This window comes from Hydra vulgaris, chromosome 02, assembly GCF_038396675.1.
Source record: "Hydra vulgaris chromosome 02, alternate assembly HydraT2T_AEP".
Lineage (NCBI taxonomy): Eukaryota > Metazoa > Cnidaria > Hydrozoa > Anthoathecata > Hydridae > Hydra > Hydra vulgaris.
This window is the reverse complement of record NC_088921.1, coordinates 68,530,001-68,556,696: the sequence shown is the minus strand read 5'-3', so window position 1 is coordinate 68,556,696 and position 26,696 is coordinate 68,530,001. Positions and strand designations below refer to the sequence as shown.

At 28.0% G+C, this 26,696-nt stretch overlaps 1 protein-coding gene and 1 long non-coding RNA gene across 3 annotated transcripts in view; one reads left to right on the top strand and one right to left on the bottom strand.

Annotated features, from left to right (window-relative positions):
• The first annotated feature begins 10,284 nt into the window (after positions 1–10,284).
• The window catches only part of LOC100197452 (membrane-associated tyrosine- and threonine-specific cdc2-inhibitory kinase), a 38,514-nt gene continuing 22,102 nt past the window's right edge, over positions 10,285–26,696 (top strand). The window contains exons 1-2 of one of the 2 annotated variants that reach the window (XR_010636850.1): positions 10,285–10,565; positions 19,202–19,458. The gene's annotated coding sequence lies outside the window, so the exon portion shown is untranslated. Of the gene's footprint in view, positions 10,566–19,201; positions 19,459–26,696 lie in introns of those variants that run through there. The other variant, XM_065791791.1, reaches the window with a different exon arrangement.
• Positions 11,363–20,442, bottom strand: LOC136077129 (uncharacterized). Its single transcript, XR_010636851.1, has 3 exons — positions 20,428–20,442; positions 20,078–20,277; positions 11,363–11,620 (listed from the first exon to the last, which is right to left on the bottom strand). It is a non-coding gene; the product is annotated as an uncharacterized LOC136077129 (long non-coding RNA).

Sequence of the window (26,696 nt, the reverse complement as noted above, 5' to 3'; positions counted from 1 at the left end):
GATATGATATAAAAAATTCCAATTTGATATAATAAATTAATTATAATTTTATTTGATTTATGAATTTAGAATTTAAAAAAGAAAGCATCTCACTCTCTTATAAAAACGTTTAAATATGAATATCTTTATGTTATTTCCATAAATTGTTGGTAAGCAATCAAAACTCGCATCCTTTAGCTTTAAGTTTTATTTAAACCATCAAAATTTCTTTTTAAATATTACTAATCTATCATAACATGTCTTTGAAAAAGATTTGATTTTTTTAAAATTATAAATGGGATAATAATAATTCTTTTTAAAAGACATTCATAGAATAAATTATAAAAAGAGGAGTTTGTTATTATTTTATACTAGCAAATTTAATTACTACATAATCTGCTAAAATATGTACATAATAGTGCATAATATGCACTATGCTTATTGCTGAAAAGAAGAAAAACATTAAACCAATTGCAATGATTGAAGTCTGGAAACAAAAACGCTCGTAACTTTTGCCCCCTCCCCCTTCCTTCCCAAACATGAGAGCAACAAGTTGATAAAATATTTATTTTAATAAAATATAGCTTAAGCCATTGATAAATAAAAATTAAAAAAAATTAACTGATTTAAAAAATTAAAAAAATTTAAATAAAAAAATTCAACATGTTATTATTTTATTATTTTCAAAAGTATTCTAAAATACTGTCATTAAAGACAGAAAGAAGCTAAAAGAATGAATTCTTTTAGCTTCTTCCTAAAGATAGGGGAAGATTTTGTTCTCGAGATTGAATGCACGATAAGCATTACAGAACTAAATGAACTTTGTTCGAAAAAAGAGTTTATACAGTGAGTTATTATTTTGTAGTGTTAAATTATTTTTTCTTTTCAAGATTAAAAATATTTTAAAATAATTAATAATTTTATATCATTTTAACATAAAACATAAAATTTAACACTCATTCACTTCATAAACATTAAGTGCATTAATACCTTTAAATAAAAACTTAGTAAGGAAAAACGTGACAAGATGGCGAATGGGGTAAACTTTTCTTAAAACAACTAAAAAAATTATTAATGGGTAGAAACGAAACTTTTAGTTAGAGTGTTTTATTACCGACGATTTTTTTTTTTAAAGTTTACATGTCGACTGTTTAATTGTTGTTTCACCAGGACTTGAAACAATGTTTAAACAAACCAAATTATTTTATTATAAATTACACTAGTAAAAATTGTAATTAAAAACAAAAATGACACATTCAAATTCAAATTACCGTAAATAAACCCGACCTCTATCAATGGAAACTTTCATAAACTAATTATAAGGATAGGTTCCTTTTTTATTTACTATTTGCCGCAGAACCTCATTGACATCTGTTATTCTGATAAATGGGATCAGTTTAAACAAATTTTTTTCTTCATGAGATTTATTATTGAAAAGTTTAAAATCTGCAACAAAGAAACCATCAGATTGGTAGTCATTATGTTTGAGCTCTGCTACTAACCCTGGTAATACAACTTTTCTGTTTTAAATATTAATGCATTTAGCATTTTTGTGTTACTTAGTACTAAAGTTAATTGTAATTCAATACAAATATAAATGCAATCAATTATAGTCAGTGTTTCCACGCTGGAAATATCAAAATCATGAAGTTTCCATTTTATTTAACCTAATTTTCAAAATTGACTATAGATTTCCTACTAATTGACTAAAAGTCGATTTAGTCGAGTGAAAATCTCAAAATCTTTTTATCATTTTATTCAATTTAACTTTTCAATCTTTTATTTTTGTTTATTTGTTTTAAAACTAAAGCATGTACTATTATAACTAGAGATATCACAGATCTTGCCGAAATTCGAATATTCTGCTAGACGCACGGACAAAGTGCCAAATATTCGGTGACACTTTCCTATTTTGAGGGCTCCGACCTAGTTCGTTGAAGTGTTTATCGTGGGTATACTGGCAAAAAACGTTAAGTCAAAAACTGGCAGTTTTTGACTTACTTTACAGCATTGCAAAGTTTATAACACCCTACAAACAAATTTAGGCTAAAAGCGTTTAAATTTAAAAAAATGAAAGCTATAAATATTTTCTTAAGGTGGTATCCGGGCATTATCAAAAAAAGTGAAAAATTTGAAAAAATGTTATTTAGACAATTGAACCTTGCAGAATTCAATAGTAAATTTTTTTTTAAATAATACTGCAAAAGATTTTTGAGTTAGTGAATTTTGATGATTTATCTGAGTAGTGTACATAATTTTTAATTTTAAAATTGATTTTTTTTCAATTTTTTTATTTTATTTTATGAATAGCTGAAGGAAAACAATGATATCTTAATAAAATATCATTATTTCAGCTTCAAATTTTCAGGATATGTTCATTAATAAAGTTTTTAGTGCCTGAACCTAAAAAAAAAAAAAATAATAATTAAACTTGACCTACAATTACTCCATCAACTGAGTGTTTTATCGTTAAAAATAGTTTTTTTAACTATTAAGTCTGCCATTTTATATTGTTTAACTTTTTTTTAACTATTTTTTGGCCAGGCACAATTTGCACTAGTATACTAGCATTGTACAAAATCTTTAATATTGATGTAATCTTAAGATATTTATGTTCTTGAGACGTTAGTTTTTTGACTTTTTTTTGCTGAGTCAGCAAATTTTTTTAATTGAAAATCTTTTTTGCAATACGTTTTAGATTTTTATCTAATATGCTAGTATTTCGCCAAAAGTATTTATTATGAGTAAAATATTAGAAAATAAAAACAATGCCAGGATACCACCTTAAATAAAAATTTCACATTATGGCGTATTTAAAAAAGACCAAATGCAATTTAATGAGATTATAAAAGTTTCAAACTGGCAAAATGGCAAAAAATTGGAAGAAAACTTAAATGATTGATTTCTCTTAACAAGGATTTTTAAGTTAACGTTTTTTGCCAGAATACCCACAATATGTTGCGGGTATTCTGGTGCAAAACTCTATGCTGTGAGCGTTTTTTATTAAATTATGACTTGGCTGTGTACCAGCACACGTTATTTGTTGACTGTTACCTCAGCTTGATTTAACTGGAGTTATGTATAAACGTATCATACTCTTCAAACCTCTTAAAAAGACTACAAAAATAACCAGCTCAGGTATTTGCATTTTAGAGGTAATTTCAGAAGTTGATATAGATAGATCTTTACGATAACCTGAACTTAAAACATTGTTTAACATTAATGGGAATGTCAATTATACGGTTGCAATAAAACGATGCGATAAATCCTTCTCAGTGAAAGGCTGCTTGACCATCACCGGTAACTAGTGGCATCAGTGACGATTCAGTTCTACTTCGTAAAAAAAAGAAGTATAAATGAAAATAATCAAACTAATCTTTGCGAAATAATGAACACATATTAAGATGTGAGAAAGAATAATTCTAATTGCAAATGGTATTAGTTTTAAGATCAAACCGTTTGCTTAAATTAGACAGCATATAAGTGTTGGTCAGTAAACGCATAACACTATCCTAACAGAACCTGCTAAAAAAACTTTATTATTTGCCGGTGGCAGTGTACATAGTGAAGTGCAATTTAGAAAGTATAACATCTCAAACTACAACGATTACATATTTTCTGTTTACTCTCATAAGGTATTATCTAATTTATAGCATATTAGCATTATTTAGGCTCTTTCCGGTGCTCTGTAATAAAACCGTAAGGACTTCTAGAAGCACCCTAACAACTACATAAAAAAAAGGAAAACAACTATACCTAATTAAACAAGCGGTTATGCATTTCATTAATTTTTTTTTGTTAACTCAATGCTTTTAATTTTCATAAATTTTTTCATTCAGGGCCGCTTCAAGCTGGCTCAGGGCTCTGGGGCAAAATTAAGTTGTGAAACTCCAAAATCAAAATGTTTTCTATACAATCACATTGTAAATATAGTTGTAAAGACTTTGATATATAACAAATATTTAAGGCAGTCCCTAAATCTTTGGGGTCTCGGAATAAATTGTACAGTCGTTGGAGCGGCGTTCTTTCATATTTTTTGCTCCACTAACATTTAAATGATTTTATGTTAAAAAATAAATTACTTTATTATTTTTATGACAAATTCTTTCAAAAAAATAAATTATTTCCATATTTTGACTAAATGAGAACTATGAACCCTGTTCATGTTTATTTGCCTGGCTGAAATATAATGAGTGGGAATTTTTACAGATGTTTTTGATTATAGAATATTCGAGTTTTTATACCCAGTGTTCGCACAGAAATGTAATGTCATGAGAATTTATTAGGGTCTCAGTATATTTAATATTTGTTTTAAGTCCCTGACAATAATATGAAATACAAGTTTTAATAATCTTAACCTTATTGGTAATTTCGAAAATGAACTTGACCAATTCTATACTACTATTACTAACAGTGGAGCATGGGCTCTTAGAGAACACCTAAAGTTAAAAAAACGATCTGATTATTCAAAATCCTGATGGACTCCCGAGTTAATTCGAAGTAAAAAAATTCTTTCACATTATTTTCAAAAATGGAGGGAAACGGGATTCGTAAAAGACTCCACCTCTTTTATCTTTAATCGATACCTCTTTGCTCGAAAGAATTTCCGCAAAGCCGTCAAAGCAGCCCAAAACAATAAACTATATCAACAATACATAAAAATTGAAAAACTAAAAAACTCTAACCCAAAAAACTTTTGGAATGTTTTTAAGTGTATAAAAAAGAATCCAAATCCAAAACTTTTTGCTATAAACAATAAAAAGGATAAAGAATCGATTACCGCAGAATTTGCTACTATATTTAAAAAACGATTAAACACTGAAAGGTTAAATCATAGTTCTATTTATCGTCAAATTCAACCTTGTGAAAATCCTGACGAAATAGCTATTACTGATGAAAATATAAAAGTCGCTATTTTTTGCCTAAAATTAAATAAATGCCAAGATCATTTCAATCTGCAGAACATTTAAAATATGCCCAGTGTGATGCACTAACGCAATTGATAAGAAAATTTTTTCACTTTTCAATTAATCATGGATGGACCCCTACATCTATGTCAACTTCAACTATTATACCGCTAGTCAAATCGTGTAAAAAATCATTTACGACCCAAATAACTACCGAGGTATCAGTATTATTCCAATATTTACGAAACTTTTAGAATACCTAATTTTACTCATCAGTCCTGAGACAAAAGAAACACATCTCCTTCAATTTGGTTTCAATAGTAAGAGTTCGACCTTGCATGCTGAATTTGTTATAAGCGAAACAATTAAGCATTACAACAACAATAATTCGCCTATTTATTTATCTTCTTTAGATGCTGAAAAAGCTTTTGACAGCTGTAACTGGGACATTCTCTTTGATAAACTTTACTTTGATAAAAACTTACCCCTACAAATAGTTAACACTATATCTTCTTTATACCACAAAAGTAGTGCAACTGTCTCTTACCTAGGTTCCAAATCAGTTTCATTTGCTCTTAAGCAAGGAGTGAGACAAGGATCCATTCTTTCCCCCTACCTATATAACATATACACCGAAAAGTTACTCGAAACGATAAAAAATGATAACGTTGTGGGTACTTCTATACATGGAAACTTCACAGGTGTTATTGCTTATGCTGACAACACCATTCTTCTTAGCTCTACTCTATCTGGTCTTGAAAGGCTGATTACAACGTGTAGTATTTAGAATAACTTAAACGGCATAAAGCTCAATGCTGTCAAAACAGAACTGTTGCTTTCGGGAAAAAGACAATTAACTAATTGCAAGATAACCCTAGACGACCATCAAATAATACCAAATGAAAAACTTAATTATATAGGCTTTATTTGGGATACACAAAAATCTATTTTTCCAAACAATAGTGCAAACTCTGATTCAATCTGGTATTTGGTTTGTACATCCATCTTCAAATATTCAGTTATATACATCTTTAGCAGTTCCGACGCTAACGCATGGTCTGGAACTCTGTGAAAATAGAGAGTCAACAATGCAAAGACTTAATAATCTTGGAAGAAATGCAGTTAAGTCATTTTTTAATATCTCTAAGAATTGCAAAAACTATATAAACTCTCTATTTAAAGTTCGGGAGATATCGACTTACATACGACAAAATAAAATAAACCTATTTATCCGTCTATTTAATAATAAAGTAACTTTTGAAATCATCAATTCTCAGCTTAACTATTGTTCATTAAAATATTCATTTTTAGATGGTATAAAGGAATTATGTAAGATCCATAAAATAAATATGAAAAACTTAATTCAGGAAAAGAAGAAAGTGAAAATTGATATTTCAGAAAATATAATTCCTGAAGATACTTATCAAATTTTAGTACAGGCAATTCAATGTTGGAATGCAAAGCAACAGTGAACAATTTTCAAAAATACTCTTGAAGAAAACATTATCAAGTGATATACTTTATTCTCTCTTTATATATCTTAAACTATTTTTATGTATTTTTACCTTGTAAACACATTTACAAAGGATGTTTAATAAAATAATAATATATATAAATCAACTTTTTGTTGACTTGGTCGATTTTTAAAATTTTTGAGTCGATTTTAATCGACTTTTGAAAATATATTAGTCGATTTAGTCGACAGTCGAGTTATTCAATAGTCTTAACAATTCTACCATTAAGTAACCTCCTTATGTCTTCTAATTGATTACTTTTATCTGCTTTTATAAGTTTTAATTATCTGAACTCACTTTCTGCTGTAACAAAGAATATAAAAGGCCGACGCACTCTCGCAATTTAGGAAATCTCGGAACATCAAAAACTGTCTTAATAGAAATGACTTTGCTTCAAAACTTTTTTTTCATCATTACTCTTCGAGCACATACGGTTTCTACGCCAAATGCGTCTGATTTTCACAAACTTAGATCCATCCTCTTGTGATGCAACTGAAAGCACATGAAAGAATAGTTTTTAAATTTAAAAAACGTTTTAGAAGAGCAGAAAGCTTGGCCAAAGCTGAGTTTTTACTTGTCCGAACGCAGATGGGGTCAAGCATTTTGAAAATGTCATAAAAGTGACCTTTGAATAAGAACCTTTTTTCAAGCCCTCAATGACAACAATCATAAAATCCCAACAATTTTCAAAATACTTAAACGTTCTTGAATCTTAAAGTTTATGCTGAGAAAATACAGGATCAAATACAGGCGGACCAGGTATAATCAATTGAGTAGAGGGACCGTTTTCTTCATCAGACCAAGACGCCGCAAATGCATCGACAAAATCTGCAAATGACTAGTATTGTGCTAATGGAAGATAAAGAAACATTAGACAATATTTCTAATAAAATTCTGGCAGTTGAGAATAATATTTAAAAGAAAAAAACCTGTTTACGAAGCTACTTCATTTGAATGGCTTCCAATATCACTCAACTCTCTCAATTTTTAATTAAAACTCAATTTAGGTTGAGTGACGATCTGATTCATGGATGGATATTCTTAATTCAATGACCTCACTGTCGAAGGTCTTCATCATTAGTATAAAATACATCAGGTCCTAACATAAGTTAAGTAAAATTTTAATAACTAAAACTATTATTAACTATTTAATAGTGAAAATTATTTTAATCTCAAATGCAAAAATATTATCATTAAGAATAAAATCAGAAAATCAATTTACCAGCAAATACCCTTATCAAAGGTAAATACTTTGGCGAAAGATGCAGATCGATTGTTGTGGCATTATTTGGTTTCGGAGATATTCATTATCCATGAAGTTGCTCGCCAAATTTTTAAAAAGTTGATTTTAAAACTGAATCTCTGATTGAAGTATTGTGTTAAAATCCGTCAACACACTTAGAATGTACTCCATATTTTCTAAGTACGGTTATTAGTGGATCGAAAAAAGTAGAAAATCAAACCATTTGTCATTTTCGGATTTGTTTTACATTCCTTTTCAAAATATAACATAAGGGCATTTAACTGCTCCCTAATTCTATGGACTGCATTATGCATAGTAAGGTACCTTGTTTGGTCTGGCTTTAAAAAGAAATGTTCTAGACATTCTGTATATTCTTGAAAATCTTTGAATTCAACCTCCTGTTAGTGCTGTGGGCAAAGTAATTGCAAAAAAAAAACTGCTTAAAATTCCCTTTAATAGCTTCAAGCAGGCCTTGGAAGAACTCATGTGACTTCAATGGCAAGAGCATTTCACAGTTAACAGATGAGAGACAACAGCTTTCAAATGGACAGAGACAGCGTTGTGTGCGCCAAACATAGTACTGCAGGTGTCTGCACAAAATCCAACAAGCATATCCAAGCTGATTTCGTGATCTCGTAATAAAGTCAACGTAAGATCGATTAATGATTTCTCAGCTCCATCTTAAATAGGTCTAGCAGCTCAACTTTATATATGTTGAAAATTTTTTTTGTATAAATTCAACAATACCTTGTCTTATAAGGCCGATTTTTTGTCTTGCGCAAGACATCTTGAAAATATTTGCATGGTCTGCTGATAACACTTTCACCAGGGGCACTAGTTTCGGCCAAGGGTAAAGCTAAATTGTTCTCAGCAATGAAAATGGCCACTCTAGATTCTAACTTTGCCATAACCTTATCACGGCTGCATCCCTATAGTTTGCCATTGGTTTTCGTAACTGGTCATTTTCTGGTAATTTTATCATGTTACTTTAAATGAATGACTGTATCAGCATGCCTCTCTAAATCACCCTTGCAAACTGTTAGGGGCAACATACTTTACAATAGGCTACATTTTACTATTCTCGTTCGTCTCCTTTGTTAGCCATATTTTTAATTTATTTTTGTTTAGCCAGTTTTCTAAAAACTTTGAAGGTTTATGTTTTCGCTTTTTATGAATTGATCTAGTTATACCACAAAATATTATGGATACAGAGTTTACCTCTCTTGACAATAATTATAATCATCATTAAAGCGTACACAAAGTTTTTTATACAAAGTTTTTTACAAAGTTTCTCTCTTGATAATTCCTAATATTTACTATTGTTATTAAAACGTACACAAAAATTACTATGCAATCACTAAGTATAGTTTATCGACGTGACAACTTGCGTGTACAATGTTATTTGACCAAGTTCATGATATTAAAATAGATTTATGCAGTTAGTTCATAAATTCGTGTAAATTATTTCTATTGCAAGTAAAAACAGAAAAATCATGCAAAAATTATAAAATCTCACATAAAATCAAAAATCCTAATTCTCAAAAAAAGAGGTCGAAAAATTATACAAAATCATGCAAAGTGGAAATACTGACAGCAATCAAAGAAGTAGCAATATTGTTTAAAGCTGTTCAAACTAAGAGTCTTCTGCCAGCAACCGAAAAAGATTTGCTGGTGTCAGCTTCAAAGTTAAACACTTGCTACGACAAACTATCCAAAGTTGAGCTTTTAAAAAAAGACGAAGGCTGAGAAGACACATGAAGGTAGCAAATATTTATCCCCACAAAATGATGACTGGTCACTAAGGCTAGCAGTCTCGCGAGAGTCAGTGGGCTTCGATGAGAACTACAAGTTTGTGTCTGCTCCTTTATTCAGGCACAAGTCTAACTGTTACGCCAAAAACATCATTGAGGAAAATACTGTGGTTTTTAAACAGCCGCTAAAGGTTATGTAAGTCTTAGCCGATTACTATATGCTTGGGATGCTGAAGATAATTTTATGCCCAGGGTTCGGCGGACACCTCATTGTGACTCCGTCGGAACTGGCCCAGTATCCAAGGGCTCTCACTACATATAATCATTCACTAAAAGCCATAGATTCAGTTTTCAAATGAAAACATAAAGATTTTTCTTATTGCGATTATTTTTTTTTTAGCCTTGATTTTTTTAAAAATAGTTTTTCATCTAAATTTGCAACCATAAATCTTTAAAAACTCACATTTTTGGATTTTCAAATAAATAAATAGAGTACATAAAACACATTAACGTGTAATAAGTGTTTGCAATAATAATTTTGTTTTTAGAACAAATTCCTTCTCTAATAACTGATTTTTGAAAGTGCCTACATAGAAGAATTTTAAAAATGTTCCAAATGTTGATTTTTTTCAAAAACGACGTTTCGATCATCAAGCCATTAACTAAAAGCTATATAATAATAAAACACTGTTATTATTCAAATAGCTTTTATAATAAAACACTGTTATTATTCAAATAGCTTTTATAATAAAACACTGTTATTATTCAAATAGCTTTTATAATAAAACACTGTTATTATTCAAATAGCTTTTATAATAAAACACTGTTATTATTCAAATTGCTTTTATAAGTATTTTTGATTCTTTTTTATGTTGAATATAATATTTTTTTATTTTTTTTTTGAAATTTTTTTTTTTTTTAAAGTTTGTATTTTATCAAAACACATTTTATCTCAAGAAAAATGTGTTTTGTTTCTCACGTAAATTTCTACATTTTTTTTCTATTTGGAATTATTAGTATGGATATATTGGCTTTTTTTGCTTTGTTTTTTTATACTTCCGTTATATTTTTATATGTGAATGGAAACCGTTTATACTTATATCACTTTTGGTGATTACGATCAAGACAGTTTTCATTTGCATTGAGTATTAATTTTCGACACAAACAACAGGTATAATAATAATTTAGTAGACAAACTCAGCATTTAAAACAGTTTAATTGAATAAAGTTGTTTAATGTTATTTTACAGAAGAGTTTCTGTAAAAAATATCAAACAGATGAAGCTAACTTATTTGAAATATATAGGTCTCTTTGGCCCGTTTTCTGTGTTCATTTTTGGTTTTTAAATAGAGGGGTAAAATTTTGTTATAGCCTTAAGTTAAGTTGTCAAAAACACCTGGAGAAATATTACGCAACGGTCTTCTTAGTTAAAGATATGTTATGTAAAAAATAGTAAATGAAAGTAAAAATCATAGTAAAAATAAGTAAATTAGTATGATTTTAAAGTATAGTAAATTAATTGTTAACCAAAGCCAAAGAACTTTAAGTGTTAATGTTGTGTCGCTTACTAAAATTTATTGAAGTATAAAGACCAAATTAAGAACAAGATTAGTAAGAGTCGGGTGTGGAACAGACTCACCATGACCTGTATCGTACCGGTCCTGACAGCTAGTTCTATCTAATTTGCTAAATAATCGGTTATCTAGAGCTGTATACCTAGGGCATAATTTTCTTTCTAAACAACGCACCTAAACCAGAAAAAAACTTTATTTCATTCTGGGTTTAAATGTAATTTGAACTCGTGATGAGAAAAACAAAAAAGAAAAATCAGACGTATTGAAGCAAATGGACTAGTATTTTTTAAAACGCAAGTATTTTATATCGCTTTAAATGTTTTTTTTATTAAAACTTTTACTTTTAAATTTTGCATCATGTCCTGGTAAATATTTTTAGTAACTACAAAACAAATAACTGTAGATTTTTATTTATCATAAATTAAATATTCATAAATATGTAAACACTTAGCAATTTAAATTAATTCATTTAATAACACTATTGAAGAGAAAGTTTTCCAAAACTTTTTTCACATTCCGACAAACAACTAGCTTTATCACTACGAAACCAACAGGCACAGAAGCAAAAACTTGACATATCGGAAGGAATTTTTTCATCTTTAAAGCAAAGTGACTCCATATACAATTGAGTTGCATCACGTAATCTGTTAATCTGAAAAATAAAAAAGTAAAAAAAATTCCGTTATATAAATTTAAAAAAATACTTATGGAAACTTGCGTAGTCGCCAGAGGCGTCGTGATAGGATAGATAAAATTCAGAGGCCACTGAATAAATTGTTCTTATATTTTTCTTCGTACGTTTTTTAGAGTAAAAATATAGAAATATATAAATTAAAACAAACTCTTTTCATTATAATTTCTTTAAAAATATAACGAAAAGATCAAAATTCTAATTCAATCAAAAGTCAGATAAAAAAACTTAAAATATTTAAATTCTATTATGATGCCTGATAGTTTATCCACTTAATAGTGCATTTATTGTTGCATTAGGTTTTTTTACACGCATTATTGTAAAATTATCAACTGAAATAGATAACATTCTAAAAAATAGTTCTTTAAAAGGGCATATAACTTACATATAATTTAATTATAATTTATAGTTATAATTTATAACAAATGATTTAAAAATCTAATAAACTAAAATATAAACTCTATGATGAAAAATGGGTAAAACTAAGTAACTCAATAGATCCAAATAGCGCATTTAATAATTTTTTCAGTGCTCTAAAAATATTTTTTCTAATGTATGCTCAAAAATAAATTCTGTACAAAAATTAAAAGACCTTGGATTTGAATTAATTTAATAAATTAACTAAACGTACCCCAAAAAACATTCTATAGCAAAAATTCAGTAGACCTATATAATCATTTTGAGAGATTCACTATAGTTTTGCTCATCGGTTACTTAGTGGACTAGTCGCAGTTGTTAGTGGCAGTCGCTGAAAGTGACTAGCCAATGAATAGCCACTATAAACATGTCGAAAGTTATCGGCTGGCTATTTATAGCGGCTGCCACTAATGGTCCACTAAATAACCGAGGAGAAACACTCCAATGAACCGTTCAAAATGCCTATAAAGATCCACTGCAAGTCTACTAAAACCATGTTTGCTGGGTAACTACCATAGTAGCATGAAATACTGGTGCAGTAATGGTGTAACATTGGGTATCTTGGCTAATATTAGACAAGATACGTGATACTGCGCCAATAATGGTAAACAATATTGGGATAATATTGACACACTAATATCGGCAAGTATTAGCATATCGAATATTGTTTGTCCAATATTAGATATACCCAATATAAGCATGCCAATATGCCAATATTGGCGTTATATTGGCATGCTTATATTGGGTAACATTTAAATGTCAATACTGGCGCATTAGCTTGTTAGTATTGACAATTTCAAAAATAAAAAAAATAAAAAAAAGAAAAAAATGTTGTACTCACGCGTAACAAAAATAGTTAAGAGAACATAGGGCTTTTTATTAGATTTTTAACTGCGGTAATCACACTAAAAACTGCGCAAATTTATATTATAGAATTCCAAAGGTTTTAAATCACCATAATAAATAAATAATTAAAAGAATTGTAAAGACATTATAATTTTTGTTGCGTTACGTTTCGTCTTAGTTTTACTTAGTCATGTTTTTTCCTTGTTAAGTTTATATAAACCCACAGCTAAAAATGTATATAAAATATAAACCAAAATTTTATCCTTTTCATTACAAATAAATTTTATTACAAATTTGATTACATTATTTTTGTTCTTGACAAACCATGTTACTTATAGCTGTAAATGTTGTATATATAATTTATTCGTTTATAATAGTATTCGTTATAAATTTGTTAAAACCATAAATTATTTATGATGTGCATACTATATTGCTATTTATATATTGCCAATATTGTATATAATACATTGCCAATATTATATATTATATATTGCCAATGTTGTAAATCAATATTAGCTAAAAATATCAAAATGTGGACAATTTATATCGGTGAAATATTGTTAACCATATTTCGCCAAAATTGAGATAAATGTTGTACTAATACTACACCAATGTTGCCTACCACCATGGTAGACATATGGTTTTGATAACATTGCTAGTAATTTAGTTATCTGTGTTATAGATATTAAAAAACCTTTATTTCATTTAATAGCATTTCAGAAAGTAGTATTTTTCCTGATAAATTAAAATCACCTAAAATTTACCCAATCTTAGAAAAAGCGGGATCTTTACTATCTTTAACGTCACATTTCTCCATTTCTTGTATTTTTAAAAATATTTGAAAAAGTAGTTACAATAGAATTTATAATTAATTGACATTAAATAGAATCATATTGAAAGACCAATTTGGTTTTCAAAATTATTGTTAGATAAACATGCTATAGTTGAACTTGTAAATAAAATATCCGCTTTATTTGATAAAGGTGAATCAATACTAGGGGTATTCATTGCTTCATTTAATAAAGGTGAATTAGTACAAGGAGGATTCGTTGCTTCATTTTATAAAGACGAATAAGTATTAAAGTATTCATTAATTCATTTGATCAAGGTGAATCAATACTAAGAGTATTCATCCCTTCATTTGATAAAGGTGAATCAGTACTTAGATTATTCATCAACCTCTTAAAACAATTTGATACTGTTAAATAAAGTATTTTACTTTTAAAAAGTTTTTCAAGATCTGACTTGTAAGTGGATCTAATAGTTTTTTAAAAGAAAGTAATGTATTATGATCCAAGAATAAGGAGCTTTTTATATTGTTTGAGGCGTCCCACAGGAATTAATCTTGGAGTCATTGTTACTTTTAATAAACATCAACGTTACGCACAAGACTTTTTCTAAAAGATCCTCCATAAATTATGTCGATAATACTTACCTCTTCAATCGATTCGATACAAAGATACTGTTGACTGTTAGAAAATTTTATGGTGTATCATTGATGAAAACACCCGAAAAAATCCTTTTGAGGGGTGATAATACATATCAATGTGATATCATTCCAAGTATTTTTAAAATCCAGGATTGGCGTCCGTGAGAGAAATTTGCATTTCAATGTTTTCCTATTATAGTCATAATTAAAACCCATATTCTTGATTGAAAAACTTTATAGAACATTGCTTTTTTCTGTATTTCATTCAAAAATTATACATTTTGCAAAAATAGCAAAGCAACACATGAATAAAAGTGGCTTCTAAAGACTAGTTTCAGAAAATAAATTAAAAATAAGCTTCTATTCTACTCTACCAAATTTTTCTTCTTTCTGTTTGGAATGCCATTACACTAAATAAACATGCTTACTGTTAAAGTCAACAACACAGTTAAGCAAATGCTTTCCATATTCTGGGTGAGTTGTCTGCCTCTTGAACCGTTGCCAGTGAGACCTAAAATTTAAACGAAGTGCTTCTGTGGCTTGTTCACTATAATGGCCAAGACCTTTATGATTCTGAGAGATAAACTGAGACATATGGAAGAATACAGCATGAACCTTTGGTGTGATGGTTGCAGGAAGATCATGCTATGAACTTCTGAAGTTTTCAATATGTTCTTGGTAATTTTTATCAAGCTGCATTCCAAAATAAGTCACGACCACCTTTTCAAACTTTCTGAATGTATCAATGAAAGGAAATGGTGCAAATGCAGCTGCAGCTTCAGCCTTTTCCTGAAGAATGTCTACATTTTTCAACAGCTTATCACAATGCACCGTGGAAGAATATTTGAAAGGAAGTTCACGTCTCCTTCTTTACCGATGTTATAAAACTTACTCAAAGTGGTTAGCGCAAGCGCGCTAACCACTGTGCTACGTTACATAGGTAAAAAATTAAAAAAAAGGGGATGTTAAACTTGTGATCAATAAACTTTGTTTTATACAGAGGAGAGCCTATATATCCAAGTCAACCTCTATCTGATTTTCAAATTTCATCTTGTTAGTATTCTAGAATAAATTTTTCCTATTCTAATGTGACAACTATTCTTCTAATCAAGCAATTATTCTTTTTCAATTAAATGCAGAACAAATTTGAAAGATTTATTAAAGCAGTGTTGATTTTACTTGTGAAAATCACCAAGAGTCGGTAATCAAATATAAATCTCGTATTGTTAAAAATATTTTTTATAATTTCAAAAAGAAATTATTCAGTAAGGAAAGATCAAGTAAAAGAATAATAAAAAAAAAAGACCCAATAAGTATTCCTAATAAAAATATATTTTTTCATTTATTTTTATTTTGATTATAATAAAATTAATTTCAATAGTGAGTTTTAGGCAGTCTTAGTAACATGCAAGGTTATTTTTGGTAGCATGTTGATATATGGCTATCTGAAAGCCTAATTCAGTGTTTTGTGTTGCTGGAATAAACTAAAGCAGGCCATCAGTTAGCAAAAAATCTAGCACAAAAAGTGTTTTATAAATCCTGTTATATAATAAAAAACACATCAAGATATTATATTTTATGTAATTAAAAAAAAAATGGGGTAAAACGTTATCTATGAATAGATTGTGGTAATCAGTGGCGTCACTAGGGGTGCGGGAGGGACGTGCGGGTTGCACCGGGTGACACCATTACAAGCTGACACATAGGGGTGACACCAAAATGAAAAAAATGCAAGTATGACAGAATTTCTCATGTTCCAGTTAAATTATTTTTGCGTTTGTCCAAACCAATATTTTTCAGGTTTTGATTTTTCGATATCTTTATTAATTAGTCTGCTATTCCTTCATTTCACCCCAAAATCTTTCGTCTTTTTTTCAAGATCAAAATATTGTATCTAGTATGCCTCAACTTTTTCTCTAAAGGACTTTTTTTAAAAAATTCGAAACCTGGGTTGTTGGCCCTGTTAGTGAAAGTCTAGAGGGGTGACACCAAAAAGGTTTACCAACCCTAGCGACGCATCTAGTGGTAAAAATTTTATTATCTATACCTTCTTGAGTTTCTTTCTTATATATTATTTATTTTATATAAATATAAATTGTAGTATTATTAATAATAGTATTATTTATATTTATATAATAATAAATAATATATATAAACAACAGTATAAACTAAGTTTATACTGTTGTATAAACTTAGTTTATACTGTATACTATAACAAAGTTTATATTATTATTTGAAACAAGAAGGTTAGGCTTTTACGTAAATATTTGTTAAAATTTATTATACAATCAAAAAAAAAAAAAAATCTTGTAAAAAAAATATAATGATAATTGACTTGGAATCCAAATCAAAAATAAATTCACAGTAGAAAACCATTTAATCAGAAAGAACAAAATGACTTATTAAAAGATCTTAATCTACCAAAAGAAGTTTCTGAAATTTCAGTATTTCGTTTAAATGAAAAATTTTTGCTTACTCCGGAAACCAAAGTTACTTTTTTTTTGGGTCCAAAATAAGAACTTGTTACAGTATTTTTCTAAAATAGGATTTAATTTTCTGTAAAGATTTATTGGTATTTTGAAACAGAATGTTTAAAAACTACCAATAAAGTAATTGGCATCTTTTTATTTACAGCAGCAAAAATAATTAAAGTGTGGTTTAGCTTCACAACGGTAACAACTACGGATACAAATTGCACATTTAACGACTTTAAAAAAGTATTTACAAACGGTTCTAAAGTTATGAAAAAAAATGAGTTAACGAGTGGATATATATAGTTTGTGGTATATATATAGTTAGTGGTATATAGAGTTTATTTGTTTTATTTGTCCCTGGGACAGTGACAACAAGTAACATCATTGGTCAAAAAAAATCTGGCAAGTGCTGAAAAATATGAAAGTTGGTACCAAAAAAAAATGTTAGTAACGTGCTTTTATTTAGCCTGCATAGTATACTGCCTCATACTTCCGCCACTTCATACTTTAGACGGCGTCATACTTTCGCCACTTCATACTTTAGACTGCCAATTTAAAGTATAATCATTATCTCAAATGAACTAAGCATTACAAATAAAAATGAACTAAGTATTAAAAAAATCTTAAACTTTTTTTATTAAACTTTTTTAAAATTTAATACACTATTTAAGCCATCTGGCATAAATAAAGTGTATTAAATGAACAAACTTAATACACTTTATTTGCATCTTTACAGTTATCGAATTTTCCACTTTACTTTGAGTAAATAAATTTTAAACGCCTCTATATTTATTAATCGGCGTTTTTATTTTCGTTTAACGCTTTGATTGTTTCTTTTTAAAAATTTTTTTAAGGTCATGTGTGATTGGGGATTTCCATTAAATAAACTTGATGTTAAAATGTTAGTAGCTGGTTATTTAAAATCGCAAAATCGTACTGTAAAAATATTTAAAAACAATATTCCTGGTGATGATTGGGTCTCAAGTTTTATGAAACGTTCACAATTAACCCATAGTATTGCATCAAATATTAAAAGAAAACGTGCAGCTATAAACAAAGAACAATTAAAAATTTATTTTGACAATATTATATTTGAGCTTGAAGGAGTTCCACCTTGTAACATTTGGAATTATGATGAAACAAATTTGCGTGATGACCCTGGAAATAAAAAAGTTGTTATGAAGCGTGGAACTAAGTACTCTGAGAGAATAATGAATAGCAGTAAAGCTTGTTTCTCTGTAATGTTTTGTGGAAATGGTGTAAGAGAAATTCTTCCACCATACACAATTTTTAAAAGCACACATTTATACAATTTATGGATAAAACATGGTCCAAAAAATTCTCGCTATAATAGAACCCAATCTGGCTGGTTTGATGAAGTTACTTTTGAGGATTGGTTTTTTCGAACATTATTGCCATGCATTAAGAAACAAACTGGAAAAAAACCAAAAGAAGATTTCTCTAAGTTGCTGAATGATTTAATGACATCCATTAATGAATGTTCGAGAAAAAATTTAATCGGTGGATTTAGAGCTTGTGGTTTGGTGCCATTTAATCTTAATGTTGTGTATATCAAATTACCAAGTGAAAACGCCTTAAGTCCTCGTAAAGCTTAAGACCAGAGCCTTTTAGACATATTAAATGAGAAAAAAAAATGAAGGTAGTGATAAGAAAGATGTTACACAAAGTAAAAATAAGAATAAAAAAAATATATCCAAAAAAAGACTTAAAATTGAACCAGGAAAATCTATTTCTGTAAAATACAATAGTGAAACAGAAACAGCATCTGATGGTGAATCAGTCTCTATTGAATTTATGATAGATTACTGAAGAGATGCCTAAATTTTTCTTAAAAAAACAGAGTTTATGTTACAAATTGTTTGTTTATGTTACAAATTGTTTAATAAAAAAATAATTAAAAAATAAATAAATTATTTTAGCTAATATGTTTCTTTAATACTGTTTATATTTATTTTTATTGTCCTTTTTTAATTTCTTGACATATTTTAGGTATCCCTATTTGAAATAAAAGCTACTGTAAGTTTAAATTACATTAAATGTGGTTAATAACACTTAATTTACATCCGGTGCTAAAAAAACAATTTACTATGACAAAGTTACCCCATTGCGGGGTAACATTGACCACCTCATTATTTCCATAAAATCTTGGATTTGGTGAATATAATGAATACGCCATTTTACTAATTAAATGATATTAGTAATGCACAATTTTTAGCATCAAAATAGTTTTGGGAAAATATTCGATTTTTTCAAAAAGTTATCTTCTTTATCAAAATTGGTACAAAGTTACCCCGTTTACGGTATTGTTATTACGCTTTGATTGTTTCTTTTTAAATTTTTTTTTTTCTTTATTAGTAAAAAGAAAAGATAACGAAAGGAATGATAAGAAAATCGCTTTGAAGACTGACGAGAGTTCGTTAATTGAGGAAAGAACTTGTATTTTAAAAAAGAGTGTTTAAGAAACGTTTTACATTGTTTACATCTGTTTTACAATTTAAAAGATTTAAGTTAAATACGAGGCAATTTTTTCAAGTACTCATTTAATGACATCTGAAGTTGATGCAACAGATTCATTAAACAACTACTTGTTATGTAAATACCACAACTACCAACCTTTAAACTTGTTATGTAAATACCACAACTACCAACCTTTAAACTTGTTATGTAAATACCACAACTACCAACCTTTAAACTTGTTATGTAAATACCACAACTACCAACCTTTAAACTTGTTATGTAAATACCACAACTACCAACCTTTAAACTTGTTATGTAAATACCACAACTACCAACCTTTAAAGTATTTTGCTGCAAAATTTGTATTACAATACAAAAAAAATTATATTACAGACGACAAGTTTTGGACTTTAAAGGTCAAAAACAGTGGGTACGGCGCTGATTTCAGAATCAAGAGGTCAGAGGGTTGAAAGCCGCTTTGGCAGTTAATGCGATATTGATGAAGAAGAAAGCAGGAACGGTCTCATTAAATTCTCTCCTAAGGTGCTTATTGAAATAACCATTTGGACATTTTGGAGCACCTTAATAAACAGAGGTAAAACAAATAAAAACTATGGTTACAATTTTAGCACATTTTTAAAGTGCATTCTGCTTTGTATGAACAAAAATAAAGTTTAAAATTAAAATCAATATACTGAACAAAAAGTAACTTAATAATCTTTTTCAATTTTCATTAAAACTACTTGATAAAATATTAAAAAAAAAAAAACATACTTCAAGTTTATCATCTCGTCCATTAATTCGAGGACCAAAACTTTGAACAGATGAAGCCAGGATACAAGCAACAATAATTTGGACAAAAAATTTCATTTTAGTTTTTTCTGAGTTAGTATAGTTTTTGATATGAATAAATAACGAATAAAAATTTTTTGAACCTAACGTACTAATATAAAGACATTGATGATAAAAGAAGTCTAAACAAAACAAACAGACCAATTAATTATGATTATTTTACTAATTGGTTAAAAAAATAAAACGGTATTTAACTTTCATAAATACAAACATAATAGTTGTTTTATTTCACCTGCTTTAATGAAGCTACATAATTCTTAGTTTAAATTTACCTTTTTAATTTCTTTTATTAAATTTCTCAACAAGTTTGTTAAGCATAAGGCTGCCACAAGTTTGTTTGATTTGCATATTTGTTTGATTTAACATTAACACTTATTATCTACTAATTATTGAATTTTTTTTGAAAGTTACATTATTTTAATTTTAAGTTATTTGGAAAAAAGGAAAGTTAATGACGTCAAATGGACAGCTGCCATTAAAGATTTTAAAATCAATAACGTAGGCGAGTGGAGGAGTGGATTAGAAAATGTTAAAGCAACGATAGAAAAACCTCCAACTTTAATCACCTCGTGAGGGTATAGAAATTAATATGCAGCGTTCATCACGGTTTATGAAATAAATCTTGTTTAAAAAAACTTAAATCAAGAAAAACATTTATGAAAAAAGTATATAAAATATTTAAAACAACAATTTAAATAAAAGAAAACAAAAAAAAAAAAACTTTAAAAGGTATAACATCTTTTAAAGTAGGGGGAAAAAGAATAACTTGGTGTCCAAAAAAACTCTTCTTTACTTTTATTAGTTTTTTAATACCTTGTACAAGGTATTTTTGCAGTACTTCATGTAGTACTGCAAAAATGTACCATTTAGATTTTATTGAATCAGAAGCAAAGTTGGTTTAAAATATTGAACCACACAAAAACACATAAAATTCAAAATGTTTAGCATGATTTAAGCAAATTAATTTATTACATAAACGATAATAGGTCTTTGGACTGCTTTTGGAAAAAAACTAAGACTTTTAGATCAGATGAAATTAAATTTTTGAAACTTGAGTCTTTATGTTTTATAGCGGCAAGTTCTCCCGGGCTACGGGACTATGGGCTAAAAACAATATGTTTTAAGTTATACAGGGTGAAACCAAGTAAGTGAACTTGAAATTTAAAGTCATTCTTTAAATCTAAAATTTGACTTAAGTAAATGCAAAGAACAAACTTAAATTCAAGCTATACTTGAAAACCGGCGGTTTTCCAGTTAGACTTGAGAAAGCAAAAATCTTTTCTGAATGCAAGAAGCGAACTTGAAATTTCAAGTTATACTTCAAATGAAGTCGGACTAAAGTGTAATTCAAGAAACAAATTTGAAATGAATTTGTGCTTGAAAAATCAGTTATTTCAAGTTGTTTTTTGAAGTTCGGTACAGACCAGTTTTGAAAGCAAACTTGAAAAAAATTACAAATTGCCATTATCATTATGTAAATACGTGGTGAAAAGTCATATAAAATTTTCTATTTTCAAAATAATTTTGGCAATATATTTGTCAATTTACTCATTTCATGAGTGATATACTAATGAATCATTATTTTTATACTATATAAATACATTTCACCAGTACAACAACTGTCAATTGCGTTTCGGTTTTATGTTATTGGTACATTTCAGGAAAGAAAATATTTATATTATATATGTTATATATATATATATATATATATATATATATATATATATATATATATATATATATATATATATATATATATATACATATATATATATATATATATATATACAGTGTCTCAAAAAATTATCCGACCAAACACTTTTTTAAATATTTTTCCTAAAAAAAGTGCTGTATTCTCGTAAATTTAGACTTTTTTGGTAAACTCAAGATTAATAAAAATAAAAGAACATGTTTTTAAATAGATTTTCTTTATTTCAATGTAAAATATGAATCACAAAGTTTTCAGTCTTTAAATAAATGAACTTAGGTCGTTTTTTTATTGTCAAAAAAATATTCGACCAAACGCATTATTTGTTCCATAATAAGTTATTATATAACAAAACAATTATTTTAATACTTTGTTGGGCCTCCCTTTGCTTGGATTACAGCTTCTAGACGTCTAGGCATTGATTCGACTAAAGATTTTGTTTCTTCTGATTGAATCTTTTCCCAGGCTTCTTCAATTGCCACTTTGAGGTTTTCTTTTTTGGAAAATGACCGATCTCCAATTTCGGTCTACAATTTCCCACAAATTTTCAATGGGATTAAGGTCCGGTGATTGTGCAGGCCATTCCAAGACCTCAACATTATTTTCAGCAAACCACTACTTTGATTAAGTGGCACAATGCTTGGGATCGTTATCTTGCTGAAATGTAAAATCAGATCCTAGCCGAAGTTTTCGAGCAGATGACTTCAAATTTTGCTTTAATATGTTTCTGTATACGATATTTTTGTTTGAACTGCCAGGGAATAAAGGGTTCTGCAAAAGAAATTTTGTTTGCTTTTATTGAATGGGCAAGATGTGTTCAAGAATTGCGAGTTTTTACGAACTCAGCCATTAAACAGGTTTTAGAAGCTCATCAGCACGTCTATGTTATTGGGGTTAACGTCCCATATTATCAACACAAGTTTGATAATGAAATGTTAATGTGGAATTTTAATAAAAGATTTGTTTGCAATATCTCTTTACAAATAAAACCAAAAACTTTAATAGGCATTATTATCTTGCTTTGCCTCCAACATTGTCTTTCTACAAAATGATCAATGGGTATACGATGAAATGAAAATATTGTAATGAGGAAAATGGTTCCGAAACATCTACTATAAGTTTTGTAGGAGAAAAAAAAATTAAAATATTGTTTTAATTCTTTTAATAAAACTTTAACTTGCCAAGGAATAAAAACATAAATAACCAAAATGTGTTAACAAAGAAAATTCATTTTTATTAATAAAGTAAATAAAGAACTCAATCTAAAAAAAAAGAATTATCTTGTGAAATAAAAATAATATTACAAAACATAGAAATGCTCTAATAAAATAGTCCTTAAAATTGTGTTTATTGTACTTATGGAATAACCTTTGAGTTTTTTGAAAATTTAATAAAAATTCTAAGATTGCAATATCCCCATAAAATTCTAAAAAGTAATTAAATGATTTTGTGGCAATGTTTACAAAATGTTATCTATTATCATGGTATTATAGTTTGATAAGGTCAGTTTCGCTAGTCTTTTTTTTCTCTCTTTTACTAAAGTTCAAAAAATAGATATGTTTATTTAGCCGAAATTAAGTGTTTAAATTATAAACGAAATAAATGCAAAGAACTTCTTCTCTAATTCATACTTTGAATCAAATGGTTAAACTCTTCCTGTCACTTCAATGATACAAGTCAGCTCAATTTGAGGGCAACTTTTTGCAAAGCATTCTTATCTGACATAAATGTAAACATATAAATGTTTAGAGTTTGCTCCGTGTCCACTCCTGATCTATACAAATTTTGATTCAATCTATTTGTTAACCGTCATAACAAAAGGTTCTGTCTTACTTTAGATGAAATCTAATTCATGTTTACCATTTTCTTGCTACTAATTTTTTTCTTTACCTCTATATATAATATTCGTCCTGGTATTAAAAACATTTTTTTTGCTTGGGGATGTCCATAAATTACGTCATGTAATTTTCTACAGTTTTTGACCGATTCCTCTTCCCTCCCCTCCCCCTCTCCCGTCACAACTTTGTAACTCTTTAGTTACAAGTTCCTTATGAGTAGTCACAAACAACTCCTCCTCCCCTCTAGAGCGTGACGTAATTTATGAACGACACCTAACTCCCTACGTAAATGGTTAATAGTGAAAAAAAATTCAAATCAGCAAGAAAAATGAATAATTACAACCTTGTGTTCGACATGTATGCTTTGATGATAACCGCATAGCGTATGCCATTTGAACGTTAAGCATCTGTCACGTCGTAGTAAAGTCTTGGTTTAAATAGAAGGTAACACGAATATGTTTAATTAAACCCCGTATTTTTTATTAAGTTATCAAGTTTTAATAAAAATAAAAGAAAAAAGTAAAAACTATTATTTTTATGACACCCTTTAAAATTTTTTTGTAAGCTAATTTTTCAAAGAATAAAAACTGAGATATATTATTTAAAAATATATAGTTAATTCGCTATATTTAAAAGTTTTTCCTATCATAAATAATCTGTCTATATTGGTTGGTTTTTTCGATTCCTTAATATCAACGCCTTTTAAGTTATTCAAGTGATCTTGAAAATTTCAAATTTTGTTTACTCATTTACTCAACTTTTTCTTTGAAGTATGATTTTTCAAGTCTAACTTGAAAAATCAGACTTCAAAGTTCAAGTCGATTTTTATTCGAGTTCGCTTCTAGCATTCCACCCTTAGTGTTATGCACTTGAACCACAATCAGGGAGTTAAAGAAAGGGTTAAATTGCTATTGCCGCCAAAAAAAACTTGTCCAACCAATTTAAACTTTGGAGCAAAGTCCACTTTTTATATTTTATATAAACAGACGTAATTTATTTTTGCATCATGTGTGCACACATTACGCAAAAAGGAACTTTTGCACTATAACCAGTTCCTAAAAAATTTTGTCTACGCTTATGGACCAGGTACTCCATTTAATAAAGCGCAGATAAAAAACAATTCATTCTCACTTGAGAGAATGAATTGTTTTTTATCTTTTTTTGATTTGTACAATCAAAAAAAAGTCAAATAACTTTGTGACTAATTTCAACTTTAAATAGCCTGATTAAAATATTTTATTATAAATTAATAGAAATGGAAAGTAAAATATTATTTTTCTGCAGATTTTTTATATTTAACTAACTTAATAGTTTAAAATAAAAAGTAAAGTCAAAGATGCCCTGTAAACACCATATGACGGCTCTCTATTGAGCCAATAAATTTAAACAAATTGAATGGGCCATCATATGCCATCGTTTTGCCTTACTTGATGAGACTTTGTGTTTGTTGGCTTGCATTTGCAATTGATATAGCAGCCCAAATACTGGCCGACTTAATTGGAAATGCATTGGGCCAAGATTGGCTAATATACCTTTAAATTAATAGCTGCGCAAAATACGGATTTTTTAATATGGCGCACATTCTCAATAAGTTATTATCATTATAGAACTGTATTGGGTTTCAAAGTCATATTAAATTTTAAAGTATGCATATATTCAAACTTGAAATATTTTTTTCTTCATAGTTTTTGATTATTAAATTTTTAGCTTATATAAAGTTTATAAAAGGTATTTTAGCAGACCATGGATACTGTGCCATCTTATTCAATAAAATTATTCAAAAAGATCAATAAGTTATTGGTCAAAGAGAAGAAAAATATTTAAATCTGTCAACAAAAATTATGTTTGATATTGATACAGAAACTTCTTTCTCTGTTAATAATACAACTTTAAAATGAGATACCCAGCCAATGACGCGAAATAGATTAACTCCCCAAAAAGTTAACTCCCGGTTAAAACATTTTAACTCCCCGGTTAATCTATTTCGAAATAAATTAACCCCGGGAGTTAAATTATTTTAAAATATAACGAAGTGGATTAACCGGGGGCTTAAGTATTTCTAGCCCCCGATGAAATAAATTAACCCCCTTTAATACGCGTTTTAAATAATTTAACTTATAATTATATCTATGATTACAAATTGTGTAAGTAATCTATTTTAAAATTTTTTAAAAATATATTTAGTATTATATATATTTAAATATATAATATATAAATATTTAGAAAGCGTTGAATAAAATTACTTTTTATTACTGTTTATTTTTATATATAATATAAAGGCTTGTCAAAAATAACTGTTTATTTTTGACAAGCCTTTATATTATATACAAAAAGGAGATCAAAACAATAGTAATAGTATTGCACAAAAGGAAGTTCGTACAATACTATTACTATTGTTTTGATCTACTATTACTATTACTATTGTTTTAATACTAATACTTCAGAACCATTCTCTTTTGCTAATAATAATGTCTAAGGTTATTGAGTTTATATATATATTATACTCTCTCTCTCTCTCTCTCTCTCTCTCTCTCTCTCTCTCTCTCTCTCTCTCTCTCTCTCTTTCTATATATATATATATATATATATATATATATATATATATATATATATATATATATATATATATATATATATATATATATATATATATATATATATAGAAAGAGAGAGAGAGAGAGAGAGAGAGATATATATATATATATGTATATATAATATATATATGTATATATATATTATATATACATATATATATATATATATATATATATATATATATATATATATATATATATATGTATATATAAATATATATATATATATATGTATATACACATATATATGTATATATGTGTGTGTATATTAATATATACCAGTTAGCTATATAAACTCTATTATATATATATATATATATATATATATATATATATATATATATATATATATATATATATATATATATATACATATATATATATATATATATATATATATA